This window comes from Varanus komodoensis, unplaced genomic scaffold (assembly GCF_004798865.1).
Source record: "Varanus komodoensis strain SLA01 unplaced genomic scaffold, ASM479886v1 scaffold1, whole genome shotgun sequence".
In the NCBI taxonomy this organism is placed as follows: Eukaryota; Metazoa; Chordata; class Lepidosauria; order Squamata; family Varanidae; genus Varanus; species Varanus komodoensis.
In genome coordinates, this window is record NW_025335268.1 from 121542266 (window position 1) to 121564757 (window position 22492).

At 40.0% G+C, this 22492-nt stretch overlaps 1 protein-coding gene across 2 annotated transcripts in view; it reads left to right on the forward strand.

Moving 5' to 3' along the window:
- The first annotated feature begins 4565 nt into the window (after positions 1–4565).
- The window catches only part of SORT1 (sortilin 1), a 51495-nt gene continuing 33568 nt past the window's right edge, over positions 4566–22492 (forward strand). Inside the window, exons 1-2 of one of the 2 annotated variants that reach the window (XM_044443473.1) lie at positions 4566–4694; positions 22188–22247. The gene's annotated coding sequence lies outside the window, so the exon portion shown is untranslated. The remainder of the gene's footprint in view (positions 4695–22187; positions 22248–22492) is intronic. The other variant, XM_044443481.1, reaches the window with a different exon arrangement.

Genomic DNA, 22492 nt, shown 5'->3' on the forward strand with positions numbered 1-22492 from the left:
TAAATCATTTAATGGGGGATTGTGTCAACTGTACAATCTCAGAGGGGAGGGGAAGACTAATCAAACTCTTGGAAATACTCTTTTTTATCCTACAGTGTTGTCATTGACAAAACTGACCTTTTAAACTGAGCATTTCTGTGTCCAACTCTTGACCTGCAAATTATTTAATGCTTAATCTTTAATGCTAAACTATAATATTTAATTGTGCAAACAGTTCAATAGAACTATTGTATTTTCACACAGAATACTTGCCTTCTATTTAGACATTCATACTTTACTAACAATATATATATATTCTAAAATGTATGAGAAAGATTGGCTATATTTGACATTAGATAATTGGTTAACTAGAGATTATTTGAATAATCATATACTCAGTCCCAAACAGAAGAAGTATAAGAGCCCAACATCCCTTGAGAGCCTTAAACTGAAGCTTATGGCTGCAGTCCTGCGCATACTACGAGTATGTGGGAACAACTCTCAAGTACTGTGGGTATGCCTGCATCCTTACACTCAAGGGTTCAATGGCCACTATGAATTTGAGTAAGCATAAGTTGAGGTTAGGCTGTGAGTCACTTCACATTTAATCTCTAGCATCATGGACTCTTGTTCTGCACTCTTCATACCACTCTAAAATTGGCCTGTTTTCATCTTTTATCCTTCCCCCACTCTAATACTTATCATTGTTTCAGCAACTTGTGGTTCTTGTTGCACAACACTGTTGTCTTCCTTCTCTGCCCCCTCTCCTAGTTTCAAGTTACAATGTTTCTGTTATATGCCAATTTCCTGTTCACAGTTTCATGCTTTATTTTACCTTTCTAGCTATGTAGTAACATTCATAAACCATTGCTATCTAGGCTGTACTGGTAACACAGTCACTGGGCCTCCATCTGTGTATATTCAATTGAAAACAAAGCAAAATGGCCGAGTTTTTGACTGATGCTCATTTTTTAACATTTAATTTCTAGCCCACCTCTCAATATAAGAGGTTCCCCATGTTGTCTTGCATAAAATGATAGAATACAGTAATATTTGGGCTGGCTCTCTATCCTTTTGGATATCTGTAATAGATGCTTATTTTTCCATTGCTTTAAGATTGCAGACCATTTTACTGCCTATGGCGGTAGAGGAGAAGCAAAGCTGATCATTTTCTTTGAGATACTTGTCTACATAGCAGTCCTCTACTCCCATCTGTAAAATGTATGTCCATGTGTGTAGGGCTTTAGTAGAGATTGGGAAATGTGTGCCTTGGGGTGAGGTGGATGTGCATGATTGTCCACCTGCTTGCACAGGGGCCTGCCTACCTGTATGGTCCCAAGAGTTCTGTGGAAGTCAGTGCATCCCCCCCCCCCCACAAAAACTCAACTGCCCTGCATGAGGTCCACTGATACTGATAATAAGCTGTTTCAAGATGAGAAGCTGTGTGAAAGCAAAATAATGCAAGCCTCCACCCAGGCCCTGTGAAAGGACAGTATCATTGTCCAGGATGGGTCGCAGCTCATTTATGGTAAGTGGAAGTGGCTTTAACTGGGAGCTATCTGTGACAAGCGTTGTTTTATTTTAGGACTGTATTATTGTAGGTTATTTGTGGTATGAATTTAGTCCTGGTTTCTTGGTTTGTTGTCTTTCTTCTTTCTCCCTCTCTCTCTCTCTCTCCATTGTGGGCATGGGGATCCAAGCAGATGGTTGAGGAGGCAATTGCTACCTCCCTCTCCCAGGTGCCAATCATGATGTCGATCTGAGATTAGCAATAGTGGCTGCCCCTGCTGTGCTTGCCCTGTCTATTTCTACTTCCACTCCCCCCCACCCCAGCAAGGCTCAGGACAGAAGGTCAGGAAATCAAATCTGAGAGGCATATTGCCCTTGATTTTAACCAGCAACTTGCAAGGTTGTAGCAGGCAGGCACAGCCATGCCAAAGCAGTTCCATTCTGAAAGCAGCAACAAAATCTGGTGCTGCACGTGCCTGCCCCATCTATCTCTGTGCTCCAGTTCTCTGCAACGTGGGTGGGAAGTCAGTGAATTAAACCTAGACTTATGGGGGTGGGAAGCTCTGCAAAGAGCAGCTGCAATATAAATGATAGAATGTAGACCTGGAAGGGGCGGTAAGGCTGACTTTTGGGCAATTCCAGCAAAGCAGCTGCGTGGCTCATTAAGCCTCTGCTTTGGTAGCCTCTGGATGCCTGCCTTGTAGTATGTGCAAACCACTCCTGTTCCATGGGGCAACAAATGGGTGGTTTTTCAGCCTACAGGTGAGGTGAGGTGGCAGAGTGAGCACAGGAACATTGCCCATCTGGGTAGTGATGAAAGATGCAATCCTTATGTATACTGGTTTGCTGTGAGTTAATCCCCGGACCCTGCCCCATAAACATGCAATTAGCCTTTTAATGTTGGTATGCTAAATCTTATGCTTTTGCTCACAAAGGATGAGAAAGTGCTGAATGAAAACAAAAGGGAGAGGGAGAGGTGACTATCTATCCCATGATGAGGACAGCTATCCCAGGTTTTATCTATGCTCATGAGCATCCTCAAAAGGGACAGTTAACCTCCTAGGAGTAATCCATAATCTCCAGTTCTCAGTATTCATAAAAGAAGCCAAGGAGGGGCAGGAAGCAAATTGCTAGCCCTTGGTACAACCAGAGATAGGTGGCAAAATGAACAGCCACTATTACGCCTATTCATTTGGTGAGAAACTAGTTCATACATTTGAGTGTATTTAGTCAATGAATGAAGTCACAACAAGTTATTCCACCCACTGTCTGACTGTATTAAACTTTCTGGGTGTGTGTAACCTTTTCCGGGGTGGGGGGATCCTCCCTATAAGGTGCTAATTGCAGCATCATTAAAAAAGATAGAAATACAGGAATTTCCTGTGTTATGAGCCATACTAAAAAGGTAGCAGCAAAGTCAGAAGTTCATTAACTTTCTAATTCAGTCTTAAGTTTTTTCCGCACCCACCATCCACCACCTTGGCAAAATTCCTGTAGATGTTCATGGTTGTGTGGCCATGGAAATACTGAGAAATACTTGATTTAAATCCTTAAGTTTGGGGGTGAGGGGTGGATGTATACAGTGAATTTTGTGTTTTCTGGGTAGAAGATGACAATATGCAATTATGTGTAGTAATCAGTAGGCTTCTGGCAAAAATGCTGATATGTTCTCTTTATGTGGTTGCACAATGCTGTCCAAAGAGTTTGCCAGGTGCATTGAATGTGCTGCAGCTCTGTTGGGCCCAGATCTAGTCATATGTTAAAAGCAGACCTATTGAAACCAGTGGGACTTAAATTCGTTATTACTGATGCACATTCCATTGATTTCAATGAGTCTGCTCTAAGAACTACATCTGGATCCAATCCCATGTATTTTCTGATATCAGGGTAAAGGTTGAGCTGAAACTGAACGGACCTTTCCAAGCAGTGTCTGAGAACTGACCCTCTAATACATTTGTCAGAAATTTATTTATTTAGGAAGCTTCTATGCCGCCCCATTTACCAAAGCCTCGGGGCGGCTCACATCAATAAATAAATAATCACAATATAAAAATAATATAATTTGAGTCGACCTGGCCAAGGATATAAAATAAATAAATATTAACAATTAAAATGACGTTTAAATAAAAAATCCATCTTGGCTTCTAATGCTACTTTTGAGATAAGATCAGCAGGACGTCAGCACAATCGATTGTTTGATCTAGTGAAGACAAGCCGGTGCCGAGAAAGTATGCGATGGGACGGCATACAAAAATTCTAAATAAATAATAAAGTGGATTTCTGGTTCATCAGCAGACTAGGCCTTCTACTGCAGATTGACCGACAACCTTGCTGCATATGCCTTTTCTGATTAACGGAGCCTGTTTGACCACCTCAATGGGCAAACAGTCTAATAAGACTGGAGCAAATGTTAATATGTGGCGCTTTGATCAAACTTCCATCACCACCAAGTCCTCGTCGCTACTGCAATCAAAGCCACGTCTCCCAGAAAGTGCGTCCTTCTGCCATTCCAGCATCCCTGTATCCATATGGTAGGCGGGGCACCGTCTCTCGGTTCCTCCAATTAAAAAACAAAACATGCAACGGTGGCAAGGCAGTCTAGCCAATCGGAGGATAAGATTACTCCCGGGATCCGTAAGGCGAAACGCTCGCAGGCAACCAGCCAATGGGTAAGGTGCTCTTCAAAGTGGGGTGATGCTGGCTCAGCTAGAGCACCTAAAAGGGGGAGGCTGGGGTTCGGGGTAGCCAATGACAGGGACGGGCTGGTTACTGCGCTGCGATTGGCAACCGTGTAAACCACTTCGGAAATAGAGGCTGGGCTCATTGCGCGAATGAGGAAGGAGCTGTCAGACGATGCTGGGGGGGCTGCTCGGAGGGAGATCTGATTGACGTCTCCCGAAGCCAGTGACTTCAGCACGTACCTGGTCCGTGTAGGCCAATGAGGCGTGAGGAGGCGGGGCGGCGGGGGAGCAGTCGCCGAGCTGCGAGGAGAGAGTTTCGTGGCGTCGGCAAAGATGAAGCTGCCGTGCTTGCTGCGCGCGGGGCTCCTCCTGCTGCTGGCGGCGCCGCTCCACGGCCGCGAGCGCGGGCTCGGGGCGAGGGCATCGCGGGCCCGGCGGGGGACACACGCGGCCGCGGCGGTGGCGGGATGCGGCCCTCCGGACAGCGGGTTCGGCTTGGAGGCGCTGAGGAACAACACGCACAAGGTGAGAGACGGAGCGGGTCCTTCTGGCTGCCGTTGGTAGCGGCACATACGTGTACGTTTGGGTGGTCGTGTGGACCGGCCGGTAATTGCCGTAGGTGAGGGACGGGGAGCAAGACTCGAGGTAGAAACGTAGCGAGAACAGAGGTACTGTCTGAGGTTCGATCTCTCCTAAATGTGCGAGCTACGCTTTAGGGCTCGTGCAATAGTAGTAGTGCCTCTGAACATGGGCAAAGTTCATTGTGATAAGCGCCGAGCAGACCTAAGGGAGTTAGGAGACAGGGCTCTTAGGCAAGGCGGCATATCGGTAAAGAAGGCTTGAGCCATGGCATCTCTCCGAGCAGTGCAACATTGCTACGCTTGTTTGTCTTTGTGAGGAAAGCCAGATGCACGTATGGAGAAAGACAAAAAGAGCCACACCTTCAGTTAGGTGGGAATAGTATGATTAGGTAGTTCGATAAACATGGGAGAGGCAGACACATAAATAGTTGTTTATGCCCTTTTGCCCCATTAGGCAAATTGCATCGTTGGAACAGGGCAGATAGAAGCAGACACACTTATATGGGAGTAGTGGAGGAAGAAAGGGTTAGCTACCTCCAGCACCTGTTCCCCAGTCAGATTAGCAGCCCCAGGTCTGGTTTAAAGCTGTAAAAATGTGGACAGTCCTGATCATGTATCACATATCATTTGACTTGAGAGCATTTTCTTTATTCCCCTTGAGGAGAATTGCTGTGGGATAGTTGTGTTAGTCTGTTGCAGCAAAAATATCGAAGAATCTTGTGTTTCCTTAAAGTGAATAGTTTTATTCTCAAGCCCACATTTATGGCCCCTACCCACTTCATCAAATGTGTAGGTAAAGATCATTGATATTCCCAGGGCTAGGGACTGCTTGGAATGCACTAAGTTCTTCATTGCACTGTGCTTCTTGTATTAAAGCTGCTGCAATGTTTTTTTCTGTTTGTGTAATTGCATTGATATAACATGGCTGAATGTCACTAGTATTTGAGCAGATTTTTTTTAAAGGCTGTCATATGGGTAAGATCAAAATTGATGTGTTCTGATGATCTGTTTTGCCTAAAAGAGTTCATTATGTGGTGGGTTGTACAACTAGTGATCATAGGATATATGCCAAAAATGTCCCTTACCCAGAGAGATTGTTTTTGAAGTCCATTATACATGAATACATTCAGAAAAACTAGTTTTTTTTTAATTTTATTAAAAATTTTAAACTAATACTAAAAACATCAGTCATCTAGAAAAACTAGTTTTACTTAATAATCAGCATTTAGTGACCACCCGTGTTGGTGTACTCTGAGGGGGGGGAAGTTCATTGGACTCCACTTGGCATACAATTTGTCTAACATTTCCTGTGCACAGCTGCTGAAAGTGAATTTCAGATTAACATGGTAGCTTTGAATTGAGTTTATGCTGAATTTGTCACCCAGCTGCTTCACTACATGATAAGTGAACCCCCCCCCCCCCATTCAGCACATCAGCATGGCAGTCAGTTGTGTAAATTGCTCCTGATAAGAGCAAACCTGGTGTAGAATGAAGCAGTGAACCAAGAATAGGGCTTTGTTGCTCTCTTCCTAAGTGTGAGGAAAAAGTTTGTAACCTTCTTCTGATTGGAGCCTATAACTTTTAGATAGAATACTAAGAATATTTTCTTGTCATGTTGTATCCCAAATGAGTATTACTGTACTCTAGCTCTGACCTCTGCCAGGCAATTGCTCATAAGGAGAATTTATTGGATGGGCTGGTTGGTATTGATTCAGATCTACTTTTCCCTCATTTTAACCCATCAGTACTTAACACAAGAATATTTGAAATGTTCAGGAAAATGTTGCAGCCTGTTAATTAAGAAAACTCTACCTTTTTCTTACTCCTTCCTTATCTATGCCTCATATTTTATTATTTCTTTCTGAATAACTTTACAATTTTTAGATTAAACTGTGTTAAAACTGAATTTTGCCTGTCCACCCTTTCATTTTTCTCCTTCGGCTTCTTTTCTGCTAGGATTGGTAAATTATTTTTTATACCTCTCAAGCTTGTGGCCTAAGTGTTACATTTGACTCTTCATTTCTTTCCCAAGTACTTATTCACTTACTAAACCTTGTGGCTTTCATTTTTGTCATTTATGGAATGCATCATCTTTGCTGTCATGATGCAACCAACACTCCTATTTACACATGGGTTATCTCTCAGCTTGACAGTTGCAACAGTCATCTCCTTGGGTCTTTTTGCCTTTTCTTTCAAACCTCTTTTGCCTTGAGTTCTTTAAGTTCCCCTTATTTGATCTGTTTGATGATATGATCGTAACGTTGTTACTCTTTCATTGGATCTCTCCTTTATCCTTTATTTTATTTTATGTTTCTGTTAACTATGTTTGCCATTTTAACCGTTCGATGTTCTCTTTACTTCCCTGGTGCTGTTGATATCTGTTAACCAAATTCTTCTGTGCCATTTTTTCTTGCTGCTCCATATTGTTAGAACTTTCTTTTTCCTTCTTGGCATCCATCTGGCTTCTCCTCTTTGGTATATTTTCTGTCAGACAAATTGGATGTACACTTCAACATCTCAGTTGTCAGCTACCTTTTCTCTCCATTTGCCTTGCCATGTGTGTTTTTGTCTGTCTTACATTGTAAGCCTCAGGGCAGGAGCTGTGTCTTATCTTTGTTATGTAAAGTACACTTGGAAATAACAAAGCTACACATTACATGCAGATGTATGTAACAGAACTCGGACAGATTTTTTTTAAGAAGAAAAGAAACACTCTGCTTAACCTTTTCTCCACCTGCCAGTTCTTTCCTCAAACAACCTTCTGCCCAGTATACTGTGTTTCCTTCTGCTAGGTTCTAAAAATGTGTTTTCTCTTGTGTACCTTAAAAGGGAATCTGGTTTATTCAGTGTATATGAGTGCAAAGAGTTGGAAATTTTCAGAGTGTGCATGCTTCATAAGGCTTTTCATAAACATTTTGGGCAAATTACTATACCCATCCAATATAATCCTGCCCTCTTTATCTTACTTTGGTCAAACGAACTGTATGGCATCTAAATGTTTTTAGTTAGGCACTGTTGTCCATGATGTCATGATGAAATAGTGTCCTGAAAAAGCAGTTACCATTTTATATCATCATCTAAATGCTTTATTTGTATGCCACTTTTCCAAATTATACTAATTAATAGATAAATCTAAACTGCCTAAACAACCATAGACATAAAATCTGTTTCATAATATTATACTCACATTAGCATCTAAAGTTTCTCTAAAGATCTGGATGCATCTTTTTTTCATTAACTATTATCACTATAATATTCACATTTTGCCAAAAACCCCTTCACTAATCCAAGCTATTAGTATGTCAATAGCAAATGCATTAATAGCAAAATGCTAGGATTTAAACCAATATCATTCAGAGATGATCAAAGAAGCAATGTTACAATAAGGCAAAAGAAATCAAAATGTGTTAATCTTAGTCAGCAAGAAATATGCTTACATATTCAAAGTGTCCACAGTCACTGCACAGGTACTGTAATCAACCACATCAGCCTTGTAAATAAGTAAAACTGAACTTCCTGGTGAATAGAATTGGATCGGCTAAAGAACTACATCTAGAAACATAGAAACAGAGCTAGTCGGAAGGGGTCTCCCGGGCCATCTAGTCTGACCTCTGGCACCAGCCGGCTCCACTCATGACATGCCCACCATGTGCATGTCCAGCCTATCTTTGAACACCCTCACCAATCTGGTTCTTGAAATGTGCTGTTTGGTTGTAACCTTTCTGAATGGAAATTGTGTTGATTCTGTATTTTGTGCAATACCTCATCTTATAAAAATACTGAAAAAGTTGTGGTGAATAGTGAAAAAGTAGATTTACCTTGCCTTATTTCTAAGCCCCATAAAGTGCTTTTGGGCCAATAAATTGAACGCCTTAACACACCCATTATTTCTGGTTGCAGAAGGCTATTTTAACATGATTCTCAGACTGTGGTAGTAGGTAACTTTTCTTAATGTATTAATCATATTTACAGGGAGGAACAGATTGCTACCAGGGGATTCATGGCACCTTCTACCATTTCATAGAATCATAAAATAAACAGGAGTTTTGTAGGCCATGTAATTCACTCCTCAGCTTGCTGCTGGGAATCCAGAAACAGAGCATCTCCAACAGATGGCTGCCCAGTCTCTGCCTGAATCTCCATTGTAGGAGAACCTCCTTCCCCCATAATTGGTTCTGTTTTTAATCTGTTTTTAACCTTCCTTTAATCTAAACCCATTAGATTAAGTTCTGTCCTTTGGGGTAGCAGCTATCACGTTTTTGCTCTATTTTTTTTTTTTTTTTTGGATGTGTAAGCTTCCCCCATTTTTCTGCCAAGAAAATGTCTCTTCTGTGTGACAGCCCTTTAGATATTTGATAAGTGTTAGGCTACCCTTCTGTCTTGTGTTCTCTCTTTTCTAGGCTAAGCATATCTAGTTCCTTACACCTTGTAGGACTTGTTTTCTGTACTACTGACCATCTTTGTTGCTCTTGTATGAACCCATTTAATTTGTCTGTTCCTTTCTTAAAGCGTGTTACCTAGAACTAGACACTGGACTCCAGATGAAGGCTGATGAGTACAGAACAGAGTGGAATAATTAATTATATCTATCTTGGTCCAGGATGCTACATACCAAATCTCTCTCTGCTCTCATCAATCTGTACCAGTGTTAATACTTAAAGAGAAGCAAGTTTTAAATCACTACATGCTTGTTTGTTTACTTCTCTTTTCTTGTCTCTTTTCACTAAGTCAGTTGCTTCTAAACTGATATTCATGTTGAATTGTAATTCCCCAAGATACTTGCACCTCTGTGTTTCAGAAAGATCCTATCAAGGAGAGAAGGCGAGAACAAGGAGAGTTTAATGATCAGAGAAGTAGAACTTTTACTGTAGTATTCTGCTATGGGAAAATCTTTATACTTTGGTGTTTTTGTGCTCTGTTATAATGATGCTGCACATTTATTCTTGTATAGCTGAGATCTTCAACTGGCATTTATTGCTCTCAAGAGGAAAAACTGTGGCTCAGAGGCCACATTTCCTTTCCTTGGAGCAATTACCACTTCTCTGGATAGCAGCTTGAGGTATCACTAATTCTGGATTCAGCTGATAGTGCTGAATAATATTGCATGAGCTAAAGCTGTGGGTAGAAACAATAAACCAAGAGAGGAGAAATATTTATTATAATGATATAATGAAATAAAGGCTTAAGACGGTGCTGCTAGATTTAGTAAACCTAAAAATCTAATCTGTCCAGATCATTTCCTGTTTACAATACTTGCTATGCTTTTCTCTCCCCTGCCCAAGCAGCTTAATGCTTTGCTTTTTCCATCTTCTTTTTATGCAGCTAACAACATCTGATAATTCTGCTCATGGCATGTAGGAAAAAGAAATATCAACCCTTAGTAAATGTCAGGAGAGGAGTACCCAACATCAGCTGATCTTTGTTTTTGTACTGCTTACAATTCAATGTTTTTTATTTTGTCATTCCACCCTGTATTTGTTCCTTTCATCTATTACATAAGAATCTGTTGCTTTTTTATTATATACCTGTCCTTCTATAAGTATACTTGATAGACATTTTGTTGTAATTATTCACTTTTCTGTGTGCTGTAACAATTCCTAAGCATCAGAATCTCCTAAGAAGGAATATATTTTTTCTGTAATATAGCATGCATTCTCATTATATACTTATGTAATTTGTTAGCCTATTTGATGTATCAAGTGTTCAAAACAAGTGATGTTTCAGTTTCATATTTTTTATTGGCCAAGGCACATAAAAACCTGAATTTGGTTTGCAGGGTGGGCACTAAATGGATTTGCATTCAAAAATGCTTTTTTTCCTACAATGAGCAAACTATTTGTTGCCTGAGCCCATGATACAACAGGAATAAGCTACCTTAGCCAGACAGATGTTTTGGTCTAAAGCTTTCATTAGTTTTAGCCTACATAGCAAAAGAAGATTGCAGGCAGAAACATTTGAAGGACCATAGGAAGTCTGTGTGTGTTGTTCAAGGTATAAGAAAGCTCTAAGATTGATTTGCTAACTTCTTTAAATCAAGCAGCTGTATGTTGATATGAATCCTCCTGGTTAAGTTAGATTTCAAGATAGGAAATTTTAAAACTATGTGAAGTGCAGTAATCCTGACCTATGGTGTCACTCCTCCCATACCCAGTGAAACTTCCATTTCCCATTGTAGCCTTCCCAATATTAGGAGCAAGAATGGGTTGGATGGCTAATACTAATTTAATATGTTGTATCTTTGGCAGTAGATTGCAAGTTGGAAATTAGTTTTTTTTTCTTAAACCCTAAAATTGAATTTATTGAAACTTTTAATTGAAACAATTTTTTGAGAATCTTTGAGGCTCCAGTGAAGTAAGTCACAAGATCAAATCCATCTATTGCTGGGGAGCAAAGAAGCTGCATACAAAGTTCCCATTTCTTTGCCTCTAACCCACAAGACTGTATTCCTTTCTGTATTGTAAAGCATCTGTATTTCTCAATTAAAAATCTCATAGGAATGTGGTGTTTCAGCACATGGAAAAATGTGTAGTTGTCTGCCTGTGGTGGCTTGTTTGTAACTACTATCTCTGATAGAATGGACAATGTCTTTTGGAGACTAGGGAGCTGGCAGTAGCACATTTAAAATGAATGAAAATCAACACTGATCTAGTCTCATGCAGCCCTCTGAGCCCTGTTTGGATCTATTAGCTAGTGTACTCTCCATATTTTAGGAAATGTTGCTTCTTGCAGATGCATTCTAGCTATCCCATCTCATTTACGGCTTCTAAGTTGGGGAGAGATTCCAGTGTGATTGCTGTTCGGGGGCCTGCACCAGAGTGTGGGCCTTCCAAATCATGTGAAGTCTTGCTCAGTAGCTCTTATTTTTTAATATTCTGAATTTGCTTTCTGTAAGTAAACAAGAGACATACTGGTTATCACATTTAAAGAAAGCCATATGATGCTATTATCTGCTACAAGAACATTAGTAAAATCTACAATGACCATTCCTGCCACTTGTATCAGTAAGCTTAAAGTCCTGTCAAATTCTTAATTTCAAGCAACTTATTTTATTTTTCAGTATGACATTCCTCTTGAAATATAATCAGAAATCCCTGTTCTTAATGTCACTCTGTTGTGACTGTTATATTTGCAAATGCCTTACAAGCCAGTATTCTGCCAACATAACGTGGGTGCTGTGTGGGAACATATAAAGCATTCAACTTCGATAAAGGAAAGTGGCAGTCTTGACAAAATCCTGTGGGAGAGCTATTTCTCCCATCTGAATATCTTTCCATTGCTTTTGCTATTGTGTTAGTCAAGTTAGCCATGGTATTCTATAAGTTCTCTGCCTCTTGACTCACTTTGTGCTAGGCTGAATTTGTTAAAGGGACTGCACCACATTCTACCAAATGCTGGGGCAAGCTGTTTGTGCATTCCCTGCCCCAGGAAACTAGTCAATAGTGAATATTTCTATTATATGTTCCCATACTTGCCCTTTTTCAAAACAACACAATTCCAGACATTCTAACCTTTCATCATAAGTAAATTATTCCATCCACTTGAGCATCTTGGTTGTCCCTTTCTAACTCTTTGACTTGCAGTGACTAGAATCGTAGACAGTGTTTCAATTGTGGCTTTACTTTGTATAAGGACAGTATGATATTAGCAGTTTTATTCACAGTTTCATCTTTTGTAGCAGCAGCAGCAGATGCTATGACATTTTCATCGAGTTATCCATAGTAGTGCAAAGGTCTTTCTTGATCAGTTACCACCAGCTCAGATCCAGTCAGTATCCATGAAGTTGGGATTCTTGTGCCACAAAGTGCATAACTTTATGCTTCTTGACATTGAATTGCATTTTCCACTTTAGTGCCCCTTCTTCCAGTTTGGAAATGCATTGTTGAAGCTCTACACAATCTTTGTATGTTTTATCCATGTTAAATAATTATTTAATAGCCTTAAATAATGTGTCATTTGCAAACATGGCCACCTTCCTACTTACTCCTACTTCCAGATTACTGATTGTCCTCTTGCTTATCTATGCCAGCTGTTTGCGCAATGAAACAAGAAGTCTAGCACTAGAGAAATGGATCTAGGGTGCTAGTTACTAAGGCCTCATTGCTTCAGAGCTACATGCTCTGCCTCTGATTTTGTTTTATACCTACCTAACCTTAACCTTAATGTTGTCATAAGGTATGATAGTTTCATCTTTAGTAAGATGGACATTATCCTTAGATTCTGGCATTGTAAAATGGTCAGACCAGTTTTTTTCTGGTTTTGAGCAAATTCTTGGGAGCTTTAAAACTCAGTTGTTTAGCCTTTGAATAGATATATACAGTACCGTTTTTGCCACATTGTTAAGGAAGAAACAGCAGAACTACATGGTATCTCAGCAAATACATGTTATCCTTCTTGTTATAATTTTTGCCTTCCTTTCCTTGCAGCCAGAGAAATGTTTGCTGGGGCAGTCATGCCTGTGTAGTTCAGGGATAACAGCACTGTCTCTATATATAAAATTTCAGTGCCTAGAAAGACTATGATCTTACTGCCTTGGTGTACTTTTCCTGAAAAGTTGTGATGCTGAACTGCTAATGACCTTTCTTTGTGAATTTTGTGGTGATTGGCAAAATGAAGTGCTGTGTTTAACACTGAATGTTAAAAGATTTATCAGCAATGTATGTGAGGAATCTGAGTAAACAAGGGCAGTAGTTGAATGTCTGTTTTGTTGTAGACCTGAATTCTTCAGCCATTCTTCTAATACGAGTATTTGGGCATCCTAATTGTTCTTGAATTAATAATCCTTCACATTGTTAATTGTAGTTAAGCTGGATGCAGTATTTGCATAGCTCAGCACCTGCAATATGCAATTTAGTTCAGTATCTCATTTGACATCTTTAGTATTTGACATCTTTAGTATGGCAGCATTTTATTGTAATTATATACTAGTTTTGTTATTTTGAGTTAAGATTTATGGTGTCCTTTCTTGTGTATTTTTAAGAGCATGGGGCAGAAGGCACTGAGAAAGGATGAGGGAGGGAGGTGGTAGCACTAACAAGATTTCACAGGGGTTTTGCTTTTTCTCCAGGCAGCCATTTAGCCATTCTAAATAGCCCACATGCAGTTGACATGCCATGTTCATATGAGCATTTTGCTCTGAAAGCCTTGCAAAAAATTTTATGTCAGCCTTTCCCAAACCTGGTGCCATCCAAATGATTTGAATTACAACCCCCACCAACTAGCATGGTCAAAAGCCAGGGATTATGAACTGTCATCTAAAACAAGGAAGGGAAGGCTGGCATAGATGCTTTTAACAAACTGTAAGTTGCCAAAATGACATGTCTGGTTGATTTTCATAGTAACAAAAGATGGTGGCATTAGAAAACTAGATGGGTACTGGGTTAACTGAGCCCTTTTGAATATATTACCCCAATGCTGCTTCAACAGGATTGGTTGCCGGTCAGTTTCTTGGACCAGTTCAAAGTGTTGGTGTTAAACGAGTAGGGTGAATCTGCCTGAAGGAGCAACTTCTCCCGTATGTTCCTGCCCAGTTGCTAAAATTTTCAGAGGCTCTTCCCTGGGATTCACTGCCCACAATACTGTGATGGTTGACATGTACAGAAAGCGTTTTCTCTGTAGAGCACCTTTCCACCTAATCTGTAGACTGCCCTTCTCAGGAAGATTTTCCTAATGTTTGATTATGTACATTTGGCCATCATTTAAGACCTTCTGCAAGCAGGAGCATGCATTTAACCTTTAATTCTGTTACTTTTTGCTGGTCTAATGTTTTTAACATTTTTAACATTTAACACTATGTACTGGTACTTTTATTGAATTTTTGTTAGGATATTGTTTAATTATTGTAAACCACCCTGACTGTATTTGCCAGCTAGGTGGTATACAGATCCAACAAATTAATGAATTAATTTGAATTAATGAAAATGTCTGGATTTTTCTACTCCAATAGGTGTTTTATAATTGAAAAGGAACAGAATGGTGTGTTAGAGCAAGCTGAAGGATTGCTTAGACAGACGTTTTCCTTCATTAGCTTGACCTGGCTATAAGTACCAAGCAAGCCTTACAACTTGTGACTTTGAAACTTTTTTTATTCATGTCATTTCAGAGTGTCTGAATTGGCACTGAATGCATGGATTTCGTTTTTATCAGATTCTTGAACAGGCCACTTGTCTGCTAAGGAACTACTACGTAAAATCCAACACAGATTTACAAATTTGGATTAGGGTGATAGGAATTTGTCCTACTTCTGGAAACTTAAAGCTTTGTTGGTGGTGACAAGTTCGTATGTTCTCACTTTTTGGATTAGGGCCAGTTAAAGTTGAACTGGCCATTTAAAGGCAGCATGCACCAGCAGTGAGTTATCATATCTTCACCAACTATCTAGGCTTATTAGTATTTACATTTAAAATGTCAGTAACGAAAGTCAGATGAAATAGAACACACAAACTTACCTAGAGGGGCCTGACCAGAGCAGGGAAATATTAGAAAGGCCCTTGTGTATAGCAGATAACACAAGGAAATTCAATATCCAGTGGTACCTGGCTCACGAACACCTCAGTTCACAATCAAATCGGTTCGCAAACAGAAATTTCAGAAAAATTTTGACTCAGGTCTCAATCTCCGCATTGGGTGACGATCGTGATTGCACCCGTCTTTCCTGCATGATCGTGCTCAGGGTGGGATGGGGAGATGGCTGCGGTCGCGCTCATGCAGGGAAGATGGGCATGATTGTGGTCGTGCTTGGGGGAAGATGGCCACAATTGCGCCCGGAGGGGGGGAAATGGCTGCGATCATGCCCGTTTTCCCTGCATGAGCGCACCCGTGATCTCACCCGTCTCCCCCTGAGCGTGCCCGTGATCGTGGCCATCTCTCCCTCCCCCCAGCATGATCGCTATTGCACGATTATGGTTTGGACTCTCCCTTCAAACAATAACCTCTCCCCCACCTAGGTTAGTGTTCTCTACTGTACTTTGTTGTTCTTTGTTACTTTGTTTCAAATTTTTGTAATTAAAAAAAAATATTTACAGAATGGATTAACCTTATTTACATTGAACCTTGTGGGGGAATTTGACTTGGCTTGCAACTAATTCGGGTAGCGACCAGAGTCATGGAACAGATTAAGTTCATGAGCCGAGGTACCACTGTATATGCTTATCTAGTAAGGTAGGCTTTTCTTGGTCTCAAATAGATTCCCTAAAATGAATCAATCACCATGTGAGGGTTCTTTTTATGGAGCTGGCCTTGCTGGGTGCTGAACATCCATATAGATGTTTTGTTATTGTTGCTAAATGTAAAGTAGGTAGGGAGTCTGGATTTAGATGTATAAATGGGTGACCCAGGGGTGGTTTACCCAGGTACAATCGGCTAGTTATGATTTATGCAAGGTTCAAATGAGGATGACCTTCTGTGAATGTGCTGAGCGGCTGGGAATGGAGTGTTTGTATCCAGGGTTCTACTAGTCAAAATGGTTGTGGTAATATTCTTTGGCCTTTACTAAGAGAGGGGCTGGTAGAGAGCATACTGGGTTGGGTGCTGCTGCTGGAAGGCACTGCAAGCAACTACAGAAGCAGTGTCCACCTTCTGTCCCACTTTCCCATTCTTCCCAGAATGTATTGCTGAAAAGGCTGGCATACTGGGTTCAGTTGGAGAGTGAGATGCACTCAGTACATAATTATTCCTTATTACCTTGTTGACTTTTGACCGGGAGTGGCAGACTTCTGGTATAATAATATTTTTCCATCTTGAGGCCTGCAAATTGGCTTCCTCCAAAGTTATGGTTAGCTATGCAGTAGCAGTTTGATGCTTGACCTCTTGAGAGTTTGTACCATAGTTTTTTTTCCCCTGTACATCCAGAGAAATCTTTTCATAATATAATAAAATACCATTTAAAAAGTTTGACATGTACCTAAGTGCATCTTTGAACACCAAAATTCTCTCTATTGAAGGTTTATAACAAAAAATGAGATCAGATATGGAATTGAAAACATTATTCCATGAAGAAATTTCTTCAAGTTGTAATATTTGGGGATGAGTGTGAGCGGCAGAGATGACAGGCCCTGGGCAAAGGTGCCTTCTGGGGAAGGTGCCTCCCTGTAGACTCATGTGGGTGTGTGGCGCTATTAAAAAAAATTGCAGTTCTGATCACTTGGCCGAACATGCATTCCAACAGTTTGTAGTAATTAAGTTCTTAGGGTTGGTACAGGACAAGACATTCCTAGCCACATCCCTACCAAGCACAAACTGACTGAAACTAACATGCATTAAAGGTTTGCATATGGGTACTGTGTGCATGTGGTTAGAAAGATGTATCTGTACCATTTGGAGAGTGGTTTCTTTTACTTCATGAGGTATGGATAGATGTAATGTCACAAATTCAGAGGTGTTGATCTATATATTCTTTATATGAAACATTAAAACTACTGCTCTGCAAAATTTCTTATTCCTCCTACTCAAAAGTTTAGACATTGTAAAGCTGCAGTAGCCATGTACAGCAGATTAAAATATTTACCACATATTTACTATCCATTTTCCCCATTTATAGTGGGCTAGAGATTTATTTATTTATTTATTTATTTATTTATTAGAACATTTTGATATGTGTCACTTAAGTTGGTAATTTCCCAGAATTGTGTCTGCTTTTGCTCTGACAGGATCAGTCAGAGCAAGAACACAAGAAATCTTGTGGCACCTAGTTTATTAGTTACTGGGAACCATCTTGAAATTTTTGAATGGAAATGCAGTATGGAAATGTTTTAAATAATGATGAAGATTTCAGTTGCCTTGAATTACAAATGCGTGTGAATTTCCAAGTATGTAACTTGAATATGCCAATAGATATTCAATTCTTACTTCTTCAGAAACTGTATTTTAGTGGTTTGTACTATAATAGCAGAACAAGTATCTCATTCTTTGAAATATAAGCATGGTGGGACTTGAGTGTGAAAATATTGTGGAGTAATATGGTGATAAAGTTGCTGGTGGAGAGATGCACTGGATTAATGTCTCTTCTGGAAGTGCTTTGATTCACAATTAATTCACAATTAATACCCATTCATTTGGTCTTCATTCTTCTGTCTATTTTGCATCATTTCCCTCACCAGCTTGTTCGTGCTGCTGCTTCTTAATTTAACTCTTGTCAGTAGCTTGACATTTCTCAGCAAAGCTAAATGTATCTTTGAAACAGATATAGTTTTGAAGAATCCAAGAAGAGCATTGGCATTGGCACTGTCACTTCGATGCCTTTATTGAAGGAGCAGTCTGTACACAAATAGTTCTTAGCAACCTCTCCCTTCTTCAGACTGGTTACTAATTACAGCTATGTTGCCATAGCCAAGAAGGGTAATTTAACCACCTAGTATCTAATAATTCATTTCTTACTCAGTCATGCTTTAATAGCTTCTTTACTTCCTTGTTCTTAAATCATTCTTGAATCAATATTTGTGTGAACTATTTTACAGGTTACATTTCTTCTTGGTAACCCTTTCCTGTATCTTGAGGTTAAAGTAATTTCATTAGGGATCAAGGAAGCCTAGCATATAGTGGAGCCTATATGCTCTGGGATAACTTTTATTCTGGTGTAAGGTTTGTTTAGAAGGAGAGGCAAAAGCTTGGAAACTTTGCATATTTTGTGGAATTTTGGTTGGTTCTTATGAAGGCATTCTCTTGCTCTGGTGTTTGGATTTCTTTTCCTTCTTGGATCAGTATGATTATCTTTGTGCTTTGGAAAATACTGTTTTAGCTGTTCTACAATCTACCACAGTGTAAGAAGACTTTTGACCACCTAAGGAGAGGTTTAAATTGGGGGCTCCATCTCTTCCAATCACTACATAATACTATCAGTTTGGCCTCAACTGCCTTTTTTTCAACTAAGTGTCCCATGTAAAATTAATTTCAGGCTTTGCTATTATAAGGTCTGCCATATTTCTTTGCCCTTCTGTACAGTACAGTTCCTGTACATCAGGAACCTGTATGGTTGCCCACAGTAAGAGATAGATCAGAGTTACAAGCAGCCTTTCTGTTTTCAGAATGGAAATCAACCATTCTTTTTCCAAAAGACTGCCTCTCTTTTCCAAAGTGCATGGCTAGGTGATACTTGTAACACCTGCCATGCCATGTTTGTTCAGATTGCCGTCTGTGTTGAGACTCAGTCTATCTAAACTGCAGAATTCAGGGCCATGACGCCTGAACAGATTTTCACATGCCTCAGCATGGTCTGCTGTGTGTACCATCTAGCTCAGGGGTGGGCAATTAATTTTCCTATGGAGCCACATGAGAAACTTTGACAGCTGTTAAGGGCCGGACCAATGCACTTACAGCTCTGCTCAGTATATATCTCTATAAAAACAGTAAATGAAACATTACAATGATACAATGAAAATGTGGAGCACAGAACAACACTATTTAATGAATATTCACAAAAACATTAACATTACATGAAAAGCAATAAATTTAATTCAGTTTAGCAGCTCCTTCAAAATAAAAGCAGTGCAGTTGTATTGCTTGCATCTGTATTACAACGATATATATTTGCATTGACTTTTAATTTGCCAGTGACCTCATGCGGGCCAGTCAGGGTCAGCCATCGGGCCGGATGTGGCCCGCGAGCTGTACAATGCCCAGGTCTGATCTAGCCTGTTAACGAATTCTGGAGAACTCCAAAGCTTACATATTTAAGTAGAATGTTGCTTAAATGTGTGGACCACTGTGGATTTTTGGGTAGTTTACAACAATGTCTGAACTGTTTCAGGTATTTGTTAAGCTATAAACAAAGAACTTCAGCTTTTGCAGCAGTATAACCAGAAGGAAGCTTATTTTGAAGTGACCTTTGAAGTTCTAGGGTGGGGCCATCTGTTCATGTCTTTGTTTTGCACTTGCAATTGTTTTTCTTTCTGTGCTAACAGGACACATTGCTAGGTGAGCACCATCGCCCTTGGTTTATGTTCCTTGAACTATAAGCAATCTCATGTGATGGTAACATAGGCTTCAAGGAATGAAAACTGCGCCTGTGTATTATGTTGTTGCTTTTAAACCTAGGGTGCTAGTCTGAGTGGCGGAAGGATGCACTTGGCTTGTTAGCAGCTCAAAATCACCCTTTCCAACCTAATTTGGGATGAGGAATTGAAAATAATCGAGACACCTTTCCATTTTCTCCCATCAGAAAAAAAGCTGTGATTTCAAATTAAAAGACTTGACTAGAAAGGTTAATCAGCATCTCTGCACAGCCTTCTTTTTGTTAGACAAGTTTTAAAGCTTTGGGCTTTAAAAACAAACCATGGAGAAAATCATCGTTAAAATCTGCATATTGCCACACCAGAAGGATGCTGTTTACTTTAGTACTTGTGCTAAAAGTGTTTTATAAGCAAGCTTTTATTAGCACTGGGGAGAAGAGAGAAGACTCAAGTCATTATTTTCTTATCCTGGAGTAAGTTTGATTGCCTATGGAACAGGCCTGAGTATGAATGTGCTTTCACAACATAAGGCCAAACAATAATACATGTTTGAGATGAAAAAATGGTACATTACTCTAGAACTTCTGTTTAATATATGTCCTTCCCCCTTCATTTGGATATTCTTGTGATGCTGGTGAGTGCCAGGTGTTCCAAAAGAATTTTGTCCTTGAAGCGGACTATTAAAGCTTTAATGATCATAAACACGTAGAAGAAGCTGTCTAGACTCCTTGGTTTGGTGTTGGATTCTTTTCAGGTGTCTGGTAGTGGAAGATGATTTATCACAGTACTCACATTGGGTACACTGAAATGTAAATAAACTTCTTGTACTTGAAGTTGGAAGTAAGAGGTATACTGCTTGTTTAGCTTCTAGGAATATGGACCATTATGATGAAAAAAGTAACCAACATGTTTTCAAAATAGTAGTATTAACAAATATTTTGGAGTTTCCAAGTCTCACATGGCATCTTTATATGAAAAGGTTGCTTATATGTACTTTTGTGATATAAAACCAAACCTGCAGTGTCTCTCCCCCTCTTGCCCAGAAAGAATCAGACTCTGCTAGGGTCTGCTACATTTAGTTGCACAGTTAAGCTTGTTACATTGTTAGCATTTGGCTTTTCTTCTGACAGTCTTTTAGCCTGCAACAAAGGGCCCCACTATTTTTCATGCATGTCAATACCCACACCCAAACCCTGCCATGATTCATGTGCTCTTCTCTTTGCCATATCAATACTCTGTAATCACTGATATTTACTGTACCATTATGTCTTGTCCCTTCTGCAGTTTCCTGACAGTGTGCGCATGTGTGTGGGCATGTGTATGTATAAGGCAGAGGGACAGAGATGCAGACAGTAAATGTTCTTGACAGTTGAGAGCAGAGGTTTTCAACCTTTCCACAGCTGGGGACTGGTTGAAAACAGGAAAAGCACTTCAGGGAACACTGAGACAGAAACAAAAATTACCATACATGCAATACAGTATTCTGTGTATTAGTTTCCAAACACAATGCAAAAAAAAAAAATCAAAACAACCAGAAATCGACAACAAAAAATGCCAACAAAAGAATGAAATACCGAAATCAGCGTGGTGTGGCTCCCAGCTGCCTCCCACCAAGCCATCTCTACCCTCCCTGGCCCCGCTGGCAGCACAGGCCCACCTTCTGCAAACATGATGCCAACTGAGGAAGAGGTGGTGGAGCACAGCCAGCCCCCGTGCTGGTCTGCAGTGAGCGGTATGCAGCCCACCCCCATCCACGCAGACCAGCAGGAAATCTCCTGCAAACCAACACTGATCCCTGGACTGGTGGTTGAGAACCATTGCTTTGGAGGACTCTAGGAAGAGTTAGCATACATTCAGAAATGTGAATGAATGCCCATGTGATTATTAGGGCAAATTCCTTAATGGTAGGGGTGGTGCCTACCTGAAGAGTGGCATCTGCAAAACTTTTTCTGACTGCTTCCTTCAAATTATTTTTTAAAGTAAGAAAATGTAACCATTATGGTACCAGTTTCTCCTTCCTGTTCTTAAACATGCTGTTGACCAAAGAATGCAAAAGAAAGGAAGAGAAAGAGCAAGGCTGGGAACTAGATGTTGAGAGTAACAATAAGGTAAAGATGTGGAGGGAAGGGGAATAGGTTAGAAATCAAGAGAAACAGCAGTTTCCCAAATTCCAAAATGTGTCCACAGGTACAAAAGGATTGGGATCTCTGTATTAATGGATCTGGGAAAGCTTTGTTTGTTCTTTTCCTTTATGAGAGAGGCATTCGCACAAAACTGCATGGAGATTGAAATTTAGGCCTGACAGAGTACAGACCCTTCATGAGATGTATGGTGTGCTCAGTGAAACTCAGGAGCTATAATTTTCAGATTGGATGCATAAGAAGCAATGTGATTGTGAGGGATATTGAATTTGTGACCACATGACATCATTGTTTGCTTTTTGGAATTGTGTGCAAGATCAGAAGACTGAATTATATTTGTAATTGCTTTTACAGTGTGTCTTCAATGATCTCAGTGGCTCTGTATCCCTCTCCTGGATTGGGGATGGCACTGGGGTAAGTAGTATAAACAAGTTGAACAGATTTTGCAAAGGAACAAAAGTTCTATTAGTAAAATAATAATTCCCCCCAGAGCATGACTTTATGTTTTAAATAGCGAAAGCTTTCATTTTAATCTTCCCACAAAGAAGAACAGGGCTATTCCTGCCTGTTTGTCATGAGAAATAATTCTTTCCAGTTGAAGGTGCTACAAGACTGTCAGTTCTTCTTTTAGCTGTTACCATCCCCCTCATGGCCTACGA